A 21,014-nucleotide genomic window follows, 5' to 3' on the forward strand; every position below is an offset into this window, starting at 1 on the left:
TAATAAATAATGAAGATAATATTTTAGCATTCAATTTTCAGCATATGTCGCATTATAGGTACACCGTACATTTTTTATTACCATAATATGCACAGCAAGATCTTATATATCTCTTCAAAGACATTGAAATACCGTTCACGAACATTCACTCGTGCAGTTGTGCTTATACGTACACCTCGGAAATGTCCATGTATATACAAGGAACGACTTTTTCCTCGACACTCAAACCGAATGGCTCATTTTTTTCCAAACCTACTTGCCCTATCTCTTGAGTTTTTCTCTAACATATAGTAACGTGGGTGTAAAAAAAAAAATAAAAAACCATATATAAAAAAAGGTCTTGTGCGATACCGAAAACACCGCCGCCAAAGCATCAACCTAAATGACGAATGAAAAAGTACACAGACTTTATATTTTATTTGGTGCGATAGCATGTCGGTACCAGAGTGATCATTAGCATAAACGCTAGATTTATGTACATGTTTTTGACGTAATCAAACGCTGGTATTTTTCATCTCTATACTATTCCTTCTATTATTTATTATTTATATTATATAATTTTTTCACATTATGATTTTGATAAAGCTATTTTGTTATGAATAATGATGATTAATAATAACGGTTAGATAAAATTATGTATAAGTATTATCAATTTTTTCTCATCGTAATACTATTATCAGACTTATTATGGCCGGTGTGCGGTGAAGCGATAATCGATTACGGTGTGGAAAGAGTAAGTTTGGCTAAAGTCTTAACAAAGTTTCATGACGCACTCGCGATATTAAGTAAAGCCAGATTAACCTGCTGCCCAAATTGGCGAACTTTCGGTATAGTTAATTATGTAACAAAGAGAGTACCCTACCTCAGGCTGAGTTAGGAGACGGTAAAAGGGAATTGGAGATGAAAGGATAAGGGTATACTGAGAAAAAGATTATGGGCGAATTCAAACGACTTTATTTATGTTGTAGAGGAGAAAAAAAGCTAAATTGAAAAAAGCATGAGCTAAATTAAATGAAATTGTAAGACAATTTAACAATTTTTTATGGCATTTTTAATATGTTCAATATATTATTGCACTACAAAAAAAATTTTACTTGATTTAAACGAAAAGTTTTTGAACCAAGAAATTTTGCTTGATTCAAAATAATGAAACTCTTTGAAATTTGATTTTTGGAAGTTTTCGTGAGAATATTTTCTCTCAAGCATATTATTGATTTACTATAATTAACTTGTCGATTATAATCGGTCTCAAAATTATCCACTCGATGTTGAATATTTATTTCAAACTATTTCTTGTCAAAAGTTTTTTTAATTTACCGAACTTCCCTTTTTTATCCTTAATCATAATAAAACTTGGAAGGAAAGTTTAAAGTTTTTGAAAATAAACGTGGGATCTCCAAAAGAGAGTCATGACTAAGGGAGTAATTATCAATCTTGAGAATAACAATAAAATCTGGACGGAAATGAAATCTATTTGACTAGCTTACATCATCCTCTCTTCTATTACTCGGTAGAAAACTCACCCATTTCTTCTTCTCTACTTGGTGCAAAAGCTTCGGAAACTCCTGCCAGCGCTTTGTACTCTTTGTTTGACTTGCCCTCTAACTACTCTTACTCGCCTACCTTATATTTTACTTTTAACTCGTCCCACCGTCGGTTCTGTTCATGGTCTCCACCTCAGTCAGCTTGCCTGTTCACTCTCACCCTCTCCATTGCCTCGGCAGCTTCACTATATATACCGAGAGGGGTAACTAAACTATTGAAAAGTGATAGAACCGTTTCGCTGTCAGACCAGTATCTCTATTCTGCTTGCTCGCTCTTCTCACTGTATTCTCTTTTACTTATTCTCAAAACTAATTTTGTGTCTTTGTCAGACCAGCGATTAAATTTTACCGGCGAACTTTACGTTTGAGTAAGGGTAATTTGCCGTGATTTCTATTACAACTCTTCTAAGCATTTGACGAGTCAGAGAGGACACAAGTTTTCCTAAATTTATTTGTATACGTTCGCGTCCTGTGCTGATGAATTTGATTTTTACTCTAATTATCAAACAGATAAATTGAATCTTTCTACCTTTTACGTTGATAAAAAAAAATTATTTTCAAGCCCTTGACTCTGCATCTGTTGATCTTCGAGCTCAAAAATCTGAAAATTTTTTAAGATCAACATTTTTTTTTTAATTTTTGAACTGTAATATCTTTTGAATATATTGTTCAATTTTGGAGTTCTTGACCAAATTGAGCGCAATTTATCAAAAATTTTTTAAAGTCTTGAATCGATTACTCAAAAAATTAGAAAGACGTCCCAAAAATACTTGAGAAAAAAATTTTTGTTCCATATTTATTTTTTGAGTATCTTTAAAACAATGTGACCAATGAAATTTGAACTCTACTTATATGAAAGTCTCACTAAATCTTCTAAACGTGGAGATATGATAAAAACCTCTCAAAATTGGACCGAAATCAATAACTTCTTACTTTTGAATACTATCAATTTGCAAAGCGAGAAGTTTAAAACATATTTCATAAATTACAATGGAAAATAGAATGCTGCTTTTGTACCAAGTACTACGTAAAAATGAATCATTCTTATCTTAAAGATATAAAATATTATTCTAGTGAAGTCAATACCGTGTCCAGTAGTTTTTTAATCCACTTATTGTTAATTTCTGAAACTATCTCATGACTCGCATCCACATTTCACATAATTTGATCGTTAAACTTTTGAAATTTTCATTGCAATTAGTAATTCGAGTCTCTGAGTGAATAACTGACTCGGAGCAGTAACGGATATAATAAAAAAAAAAAAGTAACGGATATAATAAAAAAAAAAAATTAATTAAAAAAATTAGTAGGAATATAACAAAGACATGATATCAGGTTTTAAATTCACCTCTACTTTTATACTATCTCTCTACCGCGACCGCATATAAATTTTTTTAAGCATTTAATCCCAATTGAATATAATTTTTTTGAATCCCGCGGTGCAACGTATTCAAAGTTCCTCGTTAGAAAAAGTGGTATACTTTTTTATGTTATTTGGTTATCTGTAAAGAGTATTTAATAAAAAAGCCAAAAGTAAAGCAGGTAAAATAAAAAGTCAACTTCAGTCGAGTCCAGTGGAGTCTCGTTGATGTTGCTGATAGGTTCCTGATGGGTCTACGGGAGCAGCTCGTTTTTGTGTCGTACTCCATCCTGTAAAACCTTCCGCTCTGCATGCCTATTCAAACGGAAGAGATACCCAGACCTACGCTGTCGACGTACATAAATAAATCGTTAACCATGTATGTCTACACACCTCCAATCTGTGTTTATGTATATTTATGCATGTGTGTGCATAAAGCTACCCATTTAGGAGTTTTTATTCGTGCATATATAATATATAATATAAACTATATATTTTATACCATAACTTACTCTGGTTAGTGGCATCAAAGGGTAAAATATTGCCCACTCGTTAAACTGTAATATTAAATTTGTTTATGCTTGTCGAGGAATAAAATTTTATTAATTTTCTCGGGTTTTATTTCAGTTTTAGTCTAAAACCAAAATTAAGTTTAAAGGCTGGATAATGTAATAATAAAATAGCCATTTTCTCGGCGATTAAACTCAATAGAAGCAAGTAAAAGCAAAAAAGGAGGTAAGTATGTGGGAATAACACAAGTTCAATTTACTCCTACATTGTTGGCGTGTACCTGTTGGTGTGATACGTTGACTGTGAGTCCATTTTTCTCTACTAATGTAAACTCGCATTAGCGTCACCCGAGTCACTCTTTACGAGAGGTAAAATTATAATTTCCTGGTAAGAAAAAATCTCAGTTAAATTTACTGCTGATGCGATATGTACACCTCGTAGTACCAAGGGCTTGACAGCATCCAGTTTTCATAGACCCACCCGGTCTTGCTAGCTATTTATCCTCGTTTTAGTTTTTTTATCTCTACGGGAACCATTACCCTATCTATCATTTCCAATGAAAAGTGTACAGTACGTTGAGGGGAGCTCTGTAAGGGTTGGGAGGTTAAAAAATAAAGCAAAAAACGTTGACATTCCCTCTGTACCTCGACTTGGTGAAAGATAAATTCATCTTCTTCGGAGTTTTACCACGGAGAGTGCAAATATTCATAAGGATATTCGTCGGGCGTGAGAAAGATTCCTCATTATTTTCCACTTTCCTAGAAGACGTCGTTCTCTTCCTCATCGTCGTAGTTTTTAACGGAAAGCGAAAACGAATAACGATAAAAGGAGTAAAAAGTCTAAAGTTTGAAAAATGAAAAGAATATAAAAAGTATGAATTTTTTTTTATTTTTTTCGGCGGATCTTTTGCTCATTTCTCTCATCCAAAAGGGCTTTTTCAATCTTCCCGTCGATTCTCTGGCGAGAGGCCACGCCGTAAACATCGGGCAGACTTGCTTGAAATACGGCGACGAATAAAAATAAAATAGCAGGAAAAGTAATGAAAAAGACAGAGTAAAACGGACACTGTCAATGTGAAAAAAAGGTGAATTTTATTGAATTTAACCTAAAGAAGAAGAAAACGACGATCGAATTGAATGTAATTTACGATAAAGAATGCCGATAGTTCTGGCAAAGTGACGAAAACAATGGACGAACAATCAAGTTATACAGAAATATATATGTATCTATATATATCTGCTGGAGGGTTAAACGGGAATGACAAGACGAAGTATGCGGTCAAGCCGGAAAATAAACCACAATCGCTTGATCTATTCAAGCTACTGTACCAACCAAGATATACGTGCTTCACGCATCACCGTCTAATGCGGATTCTACGCCACCGCGTCCACCGTTTAATCCGTCTATCTTTTATGAAATCACTCCTTCCCTTTTGTACCAGGCACCGCACAAACAGACAATTGTTTCAGATAACTCTAATGATTTTGATAATAATAACTATTATTAACTAACACTATTCGGTCTAATAAGTTAAGCTTATCTCCATATTCGCGACTGTCGCTTCGTGATAAATAGTTTATTGTATCTTAAGGCCATGATTGCCAAATAGCAAGTAAAAAATACACGTAATAAATAACAATAAATAAATACGATGTACTTTCTAAAACTGAATTAGAGAAAAACCACCAATTGTTACACAGAAAAAAAAATTAACTTGATTCAAGAGACAAATTCGTGAATTAAAAAATTTAGTTTTAGAGATTAGTAAGTAATTTTTCACATTATATATTTAGCTTTAGTATGTATATAGATATTCATTTAAAATAATTTTAAGATTCGTAGTCAATTATTAATATATACTAGAAAACGTTGCGTAGGTAAGTAGTAGATGAAATAAAATCAAAACATCCGGAGAATGATTTTTTTTTTTTTAAATTCGAGTTATTCAGCTCATGACTAATAATTCAAAAGAATTTCATTGCTCGTAAAACCGTACTCAACAGAAATAAAAAAGCATAAACTTTTTTGCTAGAAATCGTTTCACCACTTGAAGCAAATCACTCATGCATTTCATCGTCATATAAATGTTATGAATAGATATTCAAACTAAAAATCTTATTAATCCAAAATGACTCTTTTATTTTATTGCTATCTCAAGCACCTTGGGTTTATTGTTTCAAATTAGATTGAATTTAAGCACAGATAGAAACAAATAACAGACAACGATACAATATCGTGCTTATTATTTCTTACTGACACACGATGCATAAATCGAAAGCTAGTTGCTAATGAGTTGACGTTCTAATAACCACTAACCTGAATGACGCAGTGCTTGGACGGTTCAGATGTTAGCCAGTTTCACTAACAACTTCTGACTAGTCACTGTAACTAATGCAAGTATGTGACCCTACTCTGTAATGTATGCATGCATACTCGGAGATGTATATTTGAGACGTACCGTTGGTTCATAAACGTGTACGCTATTAATTTGAATTCGCCCACTGTGGCAGTTTACTGAGTAGAGGACAAACCCAAAATGCATCTGCCTGACGATAGAACACGCGTTACATGCCACTGTTAAGGTTTAGTCTACATTCGCGGATATGGATGCAGCTGCTTTGATTATAGTACCTATAATACGAAAACAAGTAACCACTATTTACTTAGATGTTACGGTATGATCAATTTCCTAATTCAACCATTAGTGATAAAATTGAGAAAATAAAAAATTTTTAAACCCTAAGTACCGCATTAAAAATTAATTTTCTAATTCGGTATTAAAAAATTGAACAACTATTTTCCATTAAAAATTAAATTTTTAAAAGGAAAATTCGTAAATCTGTTATTTATGGTAATTTAAATTTAATATGACACAAATTTAGGAATAAACGAAATAATTATTTTGATGAAGTAAAAACAACTTGTTTGTAATAGGACTTTAAATTAATAATGATAATATTGAAGTTGATACTGTTAAGTACTGTACAAGGAGTTTGAAATGCATGGAGGATATCAAACTATTAACAAACTGAAATAATCAATGAACAGTCAGTATTTGACTTTGATTATATTTGGTTTAAATAAAGCACCAGTTTCAATTACAATCTGGTGAATTTATGCTGTGAAATTGTAAAACTTTGTCGTATATTACATTCATTCTCTACAACCAACCATAGACGAGATATGTACTTTGGTCTGCATGGTCTATTATTAATCTAGTGAATTAGAATTTGAATTTGGATTTGTTCCATTGGATTTAAATTTATCATGTACCGAAAAACAAAACGCGAATAATAGAAGAGTAATAAAAAATATTTTTATTCGGTGTATATACAGGAAATTTTTTATATTTATTGAAATAATAAATTTGAAAATATGAATTGGAGTTTTTTTGGTTTCCAGTGTAATAGATTGGATTGTAAAATTGGAAAATGTAAAAGAAAAAAAAATATAATGAAATAAAAGCGTATAAAGGTGGAATAGAGATGTCATAGCATCAGAATAATACACTCGATGATAAAACAGAATGCCGGTATAAGAACAGCAACGGTGGGACAATGGAGAACCAGAGATATTATTATTCCACAACGCGTAATCCGGGTGTCCGAGCGAGTATTCGACGCAGCCGGTGCCGGATTCGATTGCATTTAAAGTACCTCATTCATGGGGCTGTCTGGCTAGTAACGGTACCGTGCTACCCCACGGCGTGGGTAGTTTTAGTCTGATAAAAATATATCTATTGGTACGATTAAATAACGCCCGTAATGCTACGTGCTCAATCCGATCATGAGTCACACATATTACTATTATATCCGTCGTAAATATCTGTTATGTTGCAATGAAGAAATAAAACCCCAGTAGTTTTAGTTCGATTGTGGTCAGACCAATTATTAAATTGTGTTTTATTTTCCAACTTAACAAAGTTATTATCCTCCAGTATTTTATGGTTGTTTTTCCAAACATTTTTCCAAAAATTTATTTCACATTCATTCAGAAAAATAACTCCTGTAGCCCCAACATGTTCCTGATAATAAATTGATTCAAAATTGTTTAAACTGTAGACTTAAAGTAATTGAACCTCACTTTCAAGAAGCTTTCTTGCTAAAATTCAAAATAACTTTAATGCGTATTAGACTATTCTAAATTGACTCTAAATATTAAAAAAAAAGTTGTGAATTATTTATAGAATTTCATTCGATACTTGTTTTGTCATTTGTAAAAAGAAACTGTCATAACAAATTATAATTGCATTTTTTTGCTAATGAAGTAAGAAAGATTTGAATTATTTATAAAAATTTAATAAAAAGTCTTAAACATATTTTGTAATTAAATAAAAATCTATTGCAGTGAATAAAAAATAAATTAGAAAATATGGTGATCTGAAAGTTTTAATAGAATAAATTAAAAAAATATATTTCTTAATTAAAATTAAAAAATGATATATTATAATCTTTTTTTTTTTTAATTTACCTGAGTGATGGTAAAAATGTCGAGTTTAATTAAAATTTAGTATTGCTACGGATACTTGAATTCTCGTCGAGTAAAAATGTCAGACATTAAGGCGCCTTTCTCATTTTTACATTCTCGCTGTTACTACTGTACTTAAAGTTCAGTATTATACCTACATAATACAATATAATAATATTTATGCCTGGGGTAATTCTCAGATGTTAATTCGCGCTCACATCGATGCCGTTAGTAGGCCAGAAGGTATGAGAGTTTAAAAGCTCGGTCACGGGGCAGTTGGTCGCTCCATTTAATAAACCAGTTGTGAATATATTTGTAGGAATTTGCTTTTTATTTCGTTACTTTTTAAATTAAAAAAAAAAAAAAAAATAAAATAAAATAAAAAAGTGTAAAGTTATGGTGAAAAATACTCTGTGAATAATTTATACTATTAAGTTAACTTTATTATAGCATAAGTTAGGAGTTGGTGTTATTTTAGTTTTGGTTATTATTTATTGCCCACTAATATTTGTGTTCATTTTTAAAATTGTTGAGAAAGCGCTCGGCGAAGAATGACCCAGGTGTCACACAGCCAGCGCGAAATATATTTTTTATTTGTTTATTTTTCGTTGGTTTATTTTTAGTGTCCGAACCGCAATCCAATTCTGCGGTAGGAAAGTAATAAAAAAATAAAATAAAATACGAAATCGAAAAATGAAAATAAAAAAAGGAAAGAGAAACTAAAAAAGCAGGGCATGATAAATCTCTAGAGGCACGATGAAACTACAGACCTATGGAAGTGAATCATGAGAGCGCGAGTTGTGCAATTGGAAACCTGGTAAAACGTGTATACACACATTCTTGGCTAGGCGTAAACTACGCCACGATTGCGAAGTGTAAGTTGGCGGCGAATACCCCGCTGCACTCTCTACATAACATTTATACATAAATATATACACTTATCCTCCACAAGGCAGGTACAGTATACTATATTATATATTATACATAGTATATTACTATGACTACCGACGCACAGTCACAGTTTTCAAACTAATTTCGCTGTACTATTTCCTGGCGTCCTCGGAAAACCTTTATACCATTATCGTGGATGCTTGACATTTTCCATTTAACTTTCTCTCAATTATAATGAACAAACTAACGAGCGATCGCAAGACATGAAATAGACTTCATTTTAGAACGCTCACTCTTTTTATGCATCAGCTTAAAAGCTGTCTAATTACTGTGCTTGCGGTAACTTTTATCGTTAACTTTATCTTTTTATTTTACCCTTACATCAAATAACTTCAGAAAACTTATTCGATAAACAACATTAAGTTATTAAATAACTTCGTTTTTTATTTTCTCGTTCATCCCAAGTGTATTGTCTGTTATTTGCTTCCCAAGAGAACTTACGCATCAAGGAGCTAACAATAGCAAGGAGCAACGTCTAAATACCTAAGCACTGACTTTGATAATCGTATTAGTTGTTGTTACGATGACCATGCGGATTATCCGTTATTAATGTACAATCAATCAATTAGTTATAGAAATACTTTAGGAATAAAATTTGTAATTGATAGTTAATCTTTGAGGTAAAAATTAGTATAAAAATCAATATTTGTTAATCAACAAATTGTGAACATTATCGAATTTATAAACTGTGGATTGATAAAATAATTAAAGTGATTTGAGAGAAAAAATTTTGAACCATTTTTTTTTTTCGTTTAAAATTTTCTGATGAACAAATTTTTAACTTCCCCTTGTGTGTATGTGTGAAAGTATGTGAATCGCTTAAAACTTTTGAATGGTTTTAAAGTTTCTTATTCAATAATAATTAAATTTTTTCGATTGTTTAATTTGCTTAAAATCAATATTTAACAGTACAAAAAAAATAAAAATAAAAATCAAATAAAAGTACTGTTTATTTGAAGTCAAAAAATTTAATAATAGATGAAATAGAATTGAAAAAACTTTTTCTATCAAAAATCAAATATTTTTTTCACCATCGAAGTATCTCCGAATCTAATTACTATTGACATACGGTATAATAAAAATTACACCCATAAAACTTTATTTGTACATTTTCTGTCTCAACATATAGTAAAAAAATGCTTCAGGAAGTAGAGCAAAAAATGTATGCAGGGTTGAAAAAAATAGCGTCAATAACGCATAGCCTCAGTCATACGTCACTGAGTGATACAAGTTGTCACAGTTGGTGGAGAATATTCGGTTTGTATTGCAAGCTTTCAGACACCCACATGGATTCACACAAAAGTCCCAACACGATCATACGCTACCCACATACAGGCATTCATTGTAATGTATGCATACCGTTGTATGTAGTAACGCGTGGCTTAAGCTGAATGCACGTCTCTAGGGTTTCTCTGGCATGTTCTCACAGCGGGATGCTTGACATTGAAATCTGACCACAACTGTTTCAGCAACAATCCGCCTTCTCGAATGTAATGCAACTGTAAAGCGGGAAAATAAGTGACATGTGTGCTGACGTTTATAACATCACTGTGCGTAAGCGACCGAGAACGCTGCCATTTAAACCAGGAAACAATAATAAAATGTTCATCCCTTTTCTCTCTCTTCCTCTATCTATTTTCTCTTCAGTGTAGAACAGAGATCACTGGCGAACCGCAGATGGTGAAATATATATGCAACCGCGGGGTAGAAAAGTATAAATAAAAGAAAAGAATAAAGGAAAGACGGAGGGCACATGAACGTCATAGTACAGATACCAGCTTTAAAGAGCTTTCAGAGGCAAAAGAGCTACGAACATTGTCAGAATTCCTAGTACAAGCTAAATCAGAACAAGACTCTTCCTGATGTGCGCTTGTTCTCTTTCCCATTTGAATAACAAATTACCATGATATTGTTGCATTCGTATATACCTAACTTTGTTATATTATATTATATTATATATTCCATTCTCCATTAGTTATTCGACGCAATCGTCATCTCAATGAGCTTGAAAAGATGGTACTCTCTGAAATTCTGTGGATCCACAAGACCACAATCTCAAAGAACTATAGTGGCTGCAATTATTCATTATACAAGCATAAAGGGAAAAAAAATTTTTTTAATATATTTCATAAAGTAATTGTAATTCAGAAAATAATTGTTTCCACGATTTCAATAAACAATTTAATTGTTGCCGCATGAATGAATTTAACCAATCGAATTTATATTTATATATAGATATAATATATAGAGGTTTATGTTTGCGAATAAATGGTGCAGATGGGTCGATGAAATTTCAATTTATAGTCGAGTAGGCGGTCACACGCGGAAATTATATTCTGGGCGATTAAACCAAATGAATCATGAAAAATTGATGTGTCAGGACTAGTAGAGCGGCATTAAAACATACACCTAATTGTCACACTAATAATGTTATTTATATCTTCGGGGTTGAAAGCTCATATACACAAGAATAAAATCATTTAACGAGCTTACGTACTTTGGTTTTGTATTTAGGTACAACTCTATAAATTACAGACAACAGACTTCAGAGACAGACAACGTGGCCGTGCATATGTGAGGTCTGCCTGCAGCGGTATCGGACTACTTCGTTCGGTTCGAAAATTACTCGAGAGACGATACGAGAGAATTGGAAACATGCGATACACCTAATACATACTTGGTGCATGAAAGCTCGCACAAGTACTCAACCCGTATTTGGATTTAGATTTGCTAACAGCACTAGTCATAGTGTAGCAACTAGCAATAGTAGCACTCGATCCGACTGTGCCGAGTCGAGTAAATATCTAAATCTATGTGAAAACCATTTACGTGGATCATCGGCAGTAACCTCTAGACATCGCATTGCTACAATACACAGCCGGCGAAGTGAATTTTCATAGGTGCATACATTTGTACAGGTACCTATTGCTATTGCTATTGCTTTTACTATTACTGTAGAGAGAAAATTTTAGTGCGTGTATAAATGTGTACAGTAGTGTTATAAACGGTGGCAGTATTCAAAATCCCCGATGCACAAATCCGCAAGTAATACAAATGCATTCAGCTACGTTATTCACCATTCTCTCCTGGTGTCGTTACCATTTCATTGTTGTGTGTATGCGATAGGATTAGCTTCTGTGTCATACCTATATAAATACATTTGCACGTGGGTATATATTGCCAATTGGATTGTTCGTAGGTATCTAGGTCTATGTTTTCACCACATTTTTCTATTTTATTCATTTTATTTTGCGTTTATGCGTCTGTACGTTCGAACGTGTCGTCATTCGGTTTGTACTGACGAAAACCGGGTTATTTTATAAGTGAGGTAGAAAAATCACTGATCGACTTTTTTGATGTCAAAAAAGAGATGAGTGGGCTAAATTTGGTCAATAAATTTTGTTTAAATGATTTTTCATAATATCCTTACTCAAAAAAAATTTATTTTTGTCTCATCATAAATATTTATGAAGACAATAGTTATCTCGAGCTATATAAAATTTGTTTGAGAGAAGAGAATTTCGATTTTTTTGGTTCAAATAAATCTTTTTTTTTCTGTGTACAATCGAATTTTTTTTATGACGAGTTGAAATTAAAAAAAAATTTATTATTTACTCGAATTCGTTCTCCTTCCTCTAGAAACAAAGTTCAAAGTTATCCAGGGTTATTTAGAGAACTTAAGGTTGTGGTTATTAGGGTTCAGGTGATGTCTTCACTACCAAGGATCGGACTGCACACGATGGGACCATAGAAATTAAGCTTGACTTGATGACGACATCAATGCCGTCAACAGGATGAGAAGCACTGGCAGATACGCATATACACCCCGATTGAGCTTTGATATCCGAAGCATTAGGTAAGCTTGGCGTTATCGCCTCGAGCTACCAAAGCGATCGTTGTGGAAATTTACGGGGCAAGGGTTCAAACATCTAGTCTCCGTGCTCGACGATATTAGCCTAATTGAAGTTTCCAGATATAATCTTGAGGTTATGGATCGTTGGATGTTAATAGCTGAGATTGTCAGTATAATGTAGTCATTCTGATTCATCACTCTTTTACAATACCTCGTACCCAGAAAAATGTTTTTGAAAAAAGCTTACGGCGTGCGTTGAGTGAAAATAAAAACAAGCTCAAGTATTTAACATTCTGGTCGATATTCAATGGAGATAACTCTTTACACGGATCAAAAAGCGTGAAAATTGCCGAGAAAATTATTTTAAATATCGCGCAGGACTGATCGACCGTTGCATTGATTACAGTACTAAATTTTCGACGCTGGCTAGTAGAAAAATTGGTAGAAAAAAAATACATGGTATACAAATAAAAAAAAAATCTTGACATTGAAGTAAATTTAGTTATAGAAATAGATAAAAAGAAAAATATAAGTACACAATAACGTGAAATAAATTTATTCGTAGAAAGGTGCATTTATGGTGGGCTTTGGAAGAACGTGGGGAGAAACGAAGGAAAGCAAGAAGAAGATAAAATGATGAGTATTTTACGACGGCGATGTATAGGAATAAAAATGTTACGATGGCTCAATATTCTCAGTCATTAAAAGAGATAATGACGTGATTGTAATGATTTCTGTTAAATCACTTGTAAAAAAGCTCTGACTTTTCAAGTATTAATGATGTCTTGTCTACAGTTGTAGCATAACCGCAGTCACTTGTCAATCTCATTTTTTATTATTTTTTTAGTTTATTCGTAAATCCAACTAAAAATGCACCTTTCATTCTATCCCAGCTGATCGTATAAATTGGCGAGTCATTTAAAATTATTTTCACGGCGCTCGTCAATTGTCATTGTCGTTATCACTATATTATATTTTTTGTCACGTGAATTTCTCCTTCACACATGACGTGAGTTGAGAAGTAAACGACGTAAAATTCAAGCTTAAATTTGTCCCAGAGTCGGTATATATATTTCAAAATCTTTTTTAGAGTTTCGTTGTACTTGAAAAAAAATTTATAGATATATATTTCATGTTTGATTCGTCGGTTCTTGCGATCAGCAAAGAATATAAGACCATCCCTCAGTTTTTCAAGCGTGCAAAGGACTTTTAACGTTCCTGGGATCCTCGAGAAAATGGTCCTGTCGTTTCTATACTCTTCGTCAGTGACTTTTTCCCAAGATCACGCTTACCTAACTCTTTATTTTCTCTCTCGATCTCTGGCTCACTTGGTTTTTCAGTGAATAGCGCATGCAGGAGCGAATACCCTGGTATTCGAATTATTATTCCAGGGCAGTTCGTACGCGGACGTTGAGTGAGATTTTTTTCTGAACACGTCTGCACTTTCCCCTCCGAGTTGAAGCTGGACGGGAGTCTGGCTTTCATAGAACGCATTCTCATCCAACGAATATAATACGTTACTCGAGAAAATAGTCAACCGTATGAACGATCGAGTAAAATTAAAACTTTTTAAATCATCAAACGTAGCAACCTAAAAAAAAATATGTATAAATGTTTTTGAGAGAACAATATGACTCGGGACTTGTGATTGACTGTCTTTTATGTTTAATATTAAAATTTAACTGTAGCTTTATTGTTTTATGAGAAAAAATTGAAATAATAAGCCAAAATAATAATTCACCGGAGCTTTTGTTTACACGACATTCAATATTTTCCATCAGTTGGTTGAATTTGTATAGTACCAGAACAATGCGGTCAATTTTGTCACGCGCGGCTGAGCGAAATGGTATACCAGTCCTGTACTGGCAGCATCGAAGCAGCAGCTAGTTGCACGGAACGATTATACCCACGGGCAACTACGACGACGATAAAGCCCCAACGGAAGAAGGGTCGGCTGGGAGAGAAGGCTACGAGAAAACCCTTAAGCCGAGATAATAATTACCGTGGTGTAATTAGAATAAATTGTGCAGTGCTAATTGCGCTATTTATTCGCGGGCTGGCATAAAGCTTCTCGCAGCGGCCTTGTTTGCCGGCCTGGCATTGCCCTGCCTCGACCAAGAAGGATTGCGTCTTCTTATAACTAAACGTTTTAACTTGAGTAATATGTATATATTTAACGGCAGCAAGAGAACGCCGGCTAACGATTCGACGGTATAAGATATAAGGTATAAGGTATGGTATAAGGTTGTTACCAGACAAGTGAGAAGTACAAACTACGTTTGTTGACAGCAACACGCCCTAGTTGCTGTTGCTGATGCCATGGTGAAAGCGTATAATTTCCTCTCGCTGTTATCATGTAATGATATTACGTAACAAACTCAATTCTACCGTCGATTCAATCTTCATAATTATTGTTTTTTTTTCTTAGTGTTATCTTCTTAGTATTGATAACAATAACGGGAAATTACGGTTATTACTGATGTAAATTGCATTACTGAGAAATATCTTCACGAAATGCTTTTAATTATTTCTTTGCACGACGTATTATGTTTTACAATTGGGAAATTTTTTTTGTCTTTCTGCAAGTATTTTTGTTTTTTTGCTCTTGTTAGTTCACTGAATTGAAACAATTTGTATACTATTTGTATAAATTTTGTTATTTTGGAAGAATCTGGTGTCACAAATATCTATTTAATTTTGTGTCGTTTAATGATAATTAATGAAAAACTAAACCACCATTGTCTCGATTGTTAAGAAAATTGTACTTTTGAAATTTCCAAACTTTTATTTGCATAATTATTTAAATTTATCAAAAAAAATTACTCTTTCTTCGAATAAATTTAAATTAAAAACAGAAGTGATTTTTACAATAACTTCAAGATTTCCCTCAAGGTTTAAAAAACTTTCTCCATTTTAAATTTCATAATAATCAGCTAACTAAATTAAAGTATATCAAGACTCTGAAATATTCGATTAAAAGCTAAAAAGTAATTATATAAAAATAAGTTAATCATTTTTACAATAAAAATAAAATATTTTTTATGAAAACCCCGAAGCAATAAAAAGTTTCAAGTTCGATTCTACTTTTTTTAAATATTATAATTATTTTTTCAATATTGATCAAGTATCATAAAAATTTAACTTCTCATCATCGAAAAAAATCCTTCGAGGAAGTGTAAAAAAATTTAATAAAGTTTATACGCCTGATAATATTATTTTAGCGCAACGGTACACTGAAAAAAAAGTTTTCTACTCGGCAGCGTCTACTGTATAGTAACTAGATAGTAACGAGTGGATTGTTACGGGTACTATCCGTACAGCTACGAGTAGCAGTCTGGATACTGACCGTCACGATCTATTCGGTGTCATTTACGAAACTATTGCTACCGTTATACAGTTTTCCTAATCTCATTTTCCTCTAGACAGCAACGTGTGGATACTGACAGTAGCGATCTGTACAGTGCGGAGCAGAAAATTTTTTTTTCAGTGTATGAATAAAAGAGCTGAATGATAAGGATTTAAAAAAACTAGTGTAGATCCGAGTGTTTGCATAATGTATATGTATATATAAATATATACAAACACAGAAAACAAGGAACATAAACAGTAAATGGTCAACAGTGATATTCCAACAGAATAGGCAGTGCATTTATGACAACAAAACAGGTGGTAGCACAATTAAAGCCAGTTACGGCTGTATCATGAGAGTTAACTATATAATGCGACTCAACGTCGGTATAACAACGACGTCAGTGCCACTCGGAAGTAGATTTAACTTTACCCTCTTGGTCGTGCATATTTGACCATGTATATGAGCACACTGCTCTGGAATATATGAGTTGTTTTTCGTTAAGACTTAACGTCTTGCGGTAATCCGTTTTAATTACTCTGTACCCCGTATAGTTTATACCGCACAGTATACGACTAACCTCATTCGTACATTATTATACAACGACGGGTAATACGTAATATATATGTATATTTTTAAGTAAACAGCAATATACAGCAAAACATCGCCGAGATACAGTGAACGAATGAACGACAAGATAGAGAAAAACAAACACGATGGATAATGCTCGATGCATTATTTGGATAGGAATAATAAAAAAAAAAGCTCTTCAACGGTTCCCAATGCTTGCTTTTTTATTTCTCTTGGCTTTTCTCTTGTAGCCTTCAATTAAATTGCAAATTAAAGCGCATATTTTAGAGTCTGGTACTTTGAAATCAGACGAACGCTCGGCGGTACTTCTTCGTCAGTATCCCACCGGGAGAATTAAGTTTTCCGTTTTAGCGTTTAATTTTTTTATTCGTACTTTTAGATAGATGCTGCAGCAGAGGAGAAAGGCCCGTTTCCGTTTTTACCGTCTCGTCTTGTCTTGTATTTTTTTATTCTTCTTTTTTTTTTTTTTTTGTCGCCCTAGGTTAGACTCGAGTAGTTACTCCAGTCGATACTATCATCATCATCATCATCATCATCATCATCGTCGTTGTCGTCATTCTCATCATCATTATTATCATCCCAAGAGCTTTAACTTAATGCTATGTCGTATCACGTTGCAGTGCCTGTGGAATCCTCGGTTGGCCTTAAGTTCCAGCTTAATCTGATCAAGGACTTTACAAACTTAGTTCGACTGTAAATGAATCAAATTTTTCCGCTCTTGCCTCAACAACTTGATTCACTCTCCGGCGCATCAACGTTCCCATCTTTAAAACGTCAATGCTACAGTTAACACTATTTGCTGTTTGTATTTTTAAAACTTATTCTCAGTCTTATTGGATTCGGTTTAGTTCTGAATAAATACTTACTTCCTAGAAATAACTTTAATTTAACCGCATTCTGGATTTACTTTCCTGTTATCCTTTTTCTCTATTTTGTGATTTAATATTTTAGCGATGAGAAAACATTTTACAAGCTATAATTAGTTTGAGTTTGAATAAAATATCGCGAAAACGTCATAAAGTAATTATTGAACAGTGATGTTGTTAGTTAAAAGTTAAATAAATATAAATATATACGTCATGAAATGATAAAACTTGAGATTTTATGGAACCAATGCGGTAAATTTTAATTGGAAGAAAGTAAAATATTAAAGCAGCTTTCGCTTCTGTTAAATAATAATAATAATATATATTTTTAATTTATTCTAACTGAAGAAGAATTAATTTTAGAAAAAGTAACAGTTGACAAGTTAAAAATAAATGAAGAAAATTTTTAATTAATTACATCTGTCTGGATTCTTGACATTTGGAGCATCGAGGGAAACTTTTTCGAATATGTACCTCTACTTTTAGAATTGGACAAAATACACAAAAGTAGTGAAAAGATAAAATGAGAAAGGGTATTAAAATAGCACACATAGGTAAGGGAGTTGTTATGGTTAATACCAAAGAAAGGAGCTCTGAGATTGCGGAAGCCGCGTTTGAGTTTGTTGTTTTCACGAGTTTGATCCCAGTGCACTTTATACATGTAGTTTCTCTGTTTTGGTATTCGGAATCAGAAAATAAGGCAGAAAGCAACGGGAAGATAATAGACGACGGTGGGATTTAAGCTCCTCAGGCACAAGCCCCACAATGCACCGCCAACAGTCGAATAGAGAAATAATGGTTCGGGGTGTATTATATCGAAACTTTGTGGGAGTTGAGGTACAAGAGCCAAAGATCTCGCGTCGTTTCTCGGGATTCTTCCAACAGAGAGCTTTAAATATTTGCACTGGCTCAAGCATACCAACCCCGTAAGAAATATCCGCGTCGTCAACGTAGTCTATGCGTCCCATTCTATTTCACCATCTTAGATATTTTAGTACAAAGCCTGTATTTGAAGAAATTCGAGTATATTTATACACACAAATATATATACATGAAAAGAGAGGATGAAAAAATAAGGGAAAGACCGACTGAATATTTTCACAGACTCAGACTGTATTTTTGAATCTTAAAGAAGCCGGGAAGCATTCGGCGACCACCTTGGGAATGCAAACATGAAAAGAGGTAAGTCGATTTACCAGTCAAGAGAAATATTGGATGTATGGAAAACTTTTGGAAAAAGTACTCGGAGATTTGTTTAAGAAGGAATGTGTGATGTAGGTGTTTTATTGTTCATTCAAACGTAATTCAGTTTTGGTTTTACTTTATAATCACTTTAGTTAGCTTACTCATGCACTTTCTAGTGAAGCTCCCGAGCTCCGTTCCTTATTTCTCGCCCGGTGTCTAGTCTGTTGTTTAGTTATTTTGTTAGCTGGTTCTTTGTTTCACCGGTGAGCATTAATTTAATACACTTACTCACTCCCACGCTCTGGAGTAGTATTTAGTCTTTGTCTGTGTAACCCTGCCGCTCATTCTGGTGGCTTAGCTCTCAGCTCTTACGTCTCATCATGCAAATTCCAGGTCTTAACCCTGAAGCTACTTGGCGGACACGTACCGCGTAAATTGTTCGCCAGCTACCACCAACCTTACTCACTTCCTACCCCTTGACGCTAAATTTAACGTGGCTCTGGCTTCTGAACTTGTAATCTCAATTTCAGGGAAAAAACTTTTACGCCCAGATTTATTATCCGTGCATGGTCAAAATCCACATTCTCTTTATTTTTTTAATCACACGCCTGATAAGTGTATTCACTGAATTTTTAAACTTTTACTGAAGCTGACTGACTGTCCTTTTTTTTTTTTTTTTTACTTTCTTTAAGAAATATTGTCCTATTTTTTTTTTTTTTTTTTTTTACTTTTACTGCAAAAGGTTGGCGGGGAAAATTTAATATTAAAAGTCTACGAGAAAAATTTATTATAAAAAATTTTTCAACTAAAGTTTCTTAAAAACAGTTGATAGAAAAAATCTCTTTTAAAACGAATCCCGTTAAAAATTAGCATAAAAACGGCTGCCATGAAAACTTTCCTCAAGACATCAATTTAAATTTATATTTAAGAATATAAATTGTAACCATGAAAATTTCAAGTTAAGTACTTAGACAAAACACATAAAATTATTCAAAGAAGTTTTATTATCTCCGCGAATCAATACTACTAAAATTGCTTTAACCTTTTCGCAGTTGTTTGGAGTGCGATTGATGAGAGAGGAGACTCCAAAGATACCCAAGAACATTGTAATAGCTGCTATTGTACTATAGTACACTGCTACGCCACATTCATGAGAGACTAGAAGAGAATGAGAGAGAAGAGGGAGAGAGAAATAGATATAAAACGAGAAAACTCATTATGTTAGTCGATTGGATACTCCAATTATATTCTACAAACTATATATTATAGTTTTTGTCATGATAAAGCGCTATAATTGATTAGCGAGAATGTGAACGTGCTGCACCACGCCCCTGTTGTTCACTCAACTCACTACATCGATTAGCTATATACTATACTTCATTTTACTTTGTTATTATTTAACGATATGAATTTTATTACCCATTTATTAAGTTGGTTATTTATATCCACAACACTTCACATATAGCCACTGCAAACTCTAAAAGTTTGATAATATTTACGCTTAACGCTTCAACATATCAATGTTAAATAATTTTTTTGCAATAAAAATTCAATCAAGCTTGGCTGAAGCTCAAATTTATTTTATATAAAGTAAGAAAATTTATTTTCAAATTACCCGACACATCATTTTAAACCTATTTTATTTACGAATTTTACTGTAACGTAAATAGAAGATTGCTATCAAACAAGCACCTCGTTTACTATTTCATAGAATCCGAGTTTCTCCTTAGAGTTAACCGGGTCAAGATAAAATATGCACGACTTCTAGAATTAATTTATTTACTCGCGAAATTCAGAACATTATGAGTGCCTAGAGAGTACAGGAATATGTTTTAAATTATTTACATAGATAGTGTATTTAATAAATAATTTAGAACATTATGTCATGATGTTAATACTCGGTAAATAAAAATAAATATAGTTGACAGCAAATATTATCAAATTATCAATTATCTAGCTGTGTTTCTATTCTCATAATTCAATTATCAAGGCTAATAAAATTTTGCTTCAATAATATATATTTTCCCTCTCGATTTGGATTAAACCATGTGATAAATCCGGTATTGAATTTAACGTTAAGTTTAAAAGTCTGAAACTAAACCAAGTTAATATCTCGCTAAACAATTATAATAAAACGTGAATTTATTGTGTATAAATGAAAAAAACAACAAACAACCTGATTTAAAATAAATAAAATGTGCTTTGTATAATTAATTAGACAAGTTAACAATTCCGAAGATACTTCGAAATTCCATGAGACATATTTCCGAAAAGCTTGGGCATAAAATTTCAAATATTCATAATCAGCCATCAAGTCTATCGGGGTATTTATATTTAG

The 21,014-nt window shown here is 32.9% G+C and overlaps 1 protein-coding gene across 1 annotated transcript in view; it reads right to left on the bottom strand.

The window, feature by feature from the left end:
* The window catches only part of Rpiiic53 (RNA polymerase III subunit C53), a 160,432-nt gene that overhangs the window by 88,480 nt on the left and 50,938 nt on the right, over positions 1-21,014 (bottom strand). The gene's annotated exons all lie outside the window — the stretch shown is intronic.

This window comes from Cotesia typhae, unplaced genomic scaffold (genome assembly GCF_013202065.1).
Source record: "Cotesia typhae breed Kobodo isofemale line unplaced genomic scaffold, CoteBio_Ctyphae contig_5, whole genome shotgun sequence".
Lineage (NCBI taxonomy): Eukaryota > Metazoa > Arthropoda > Insecta > Hymenoptera > Braconidae > Cotesia > Cotesia typhae.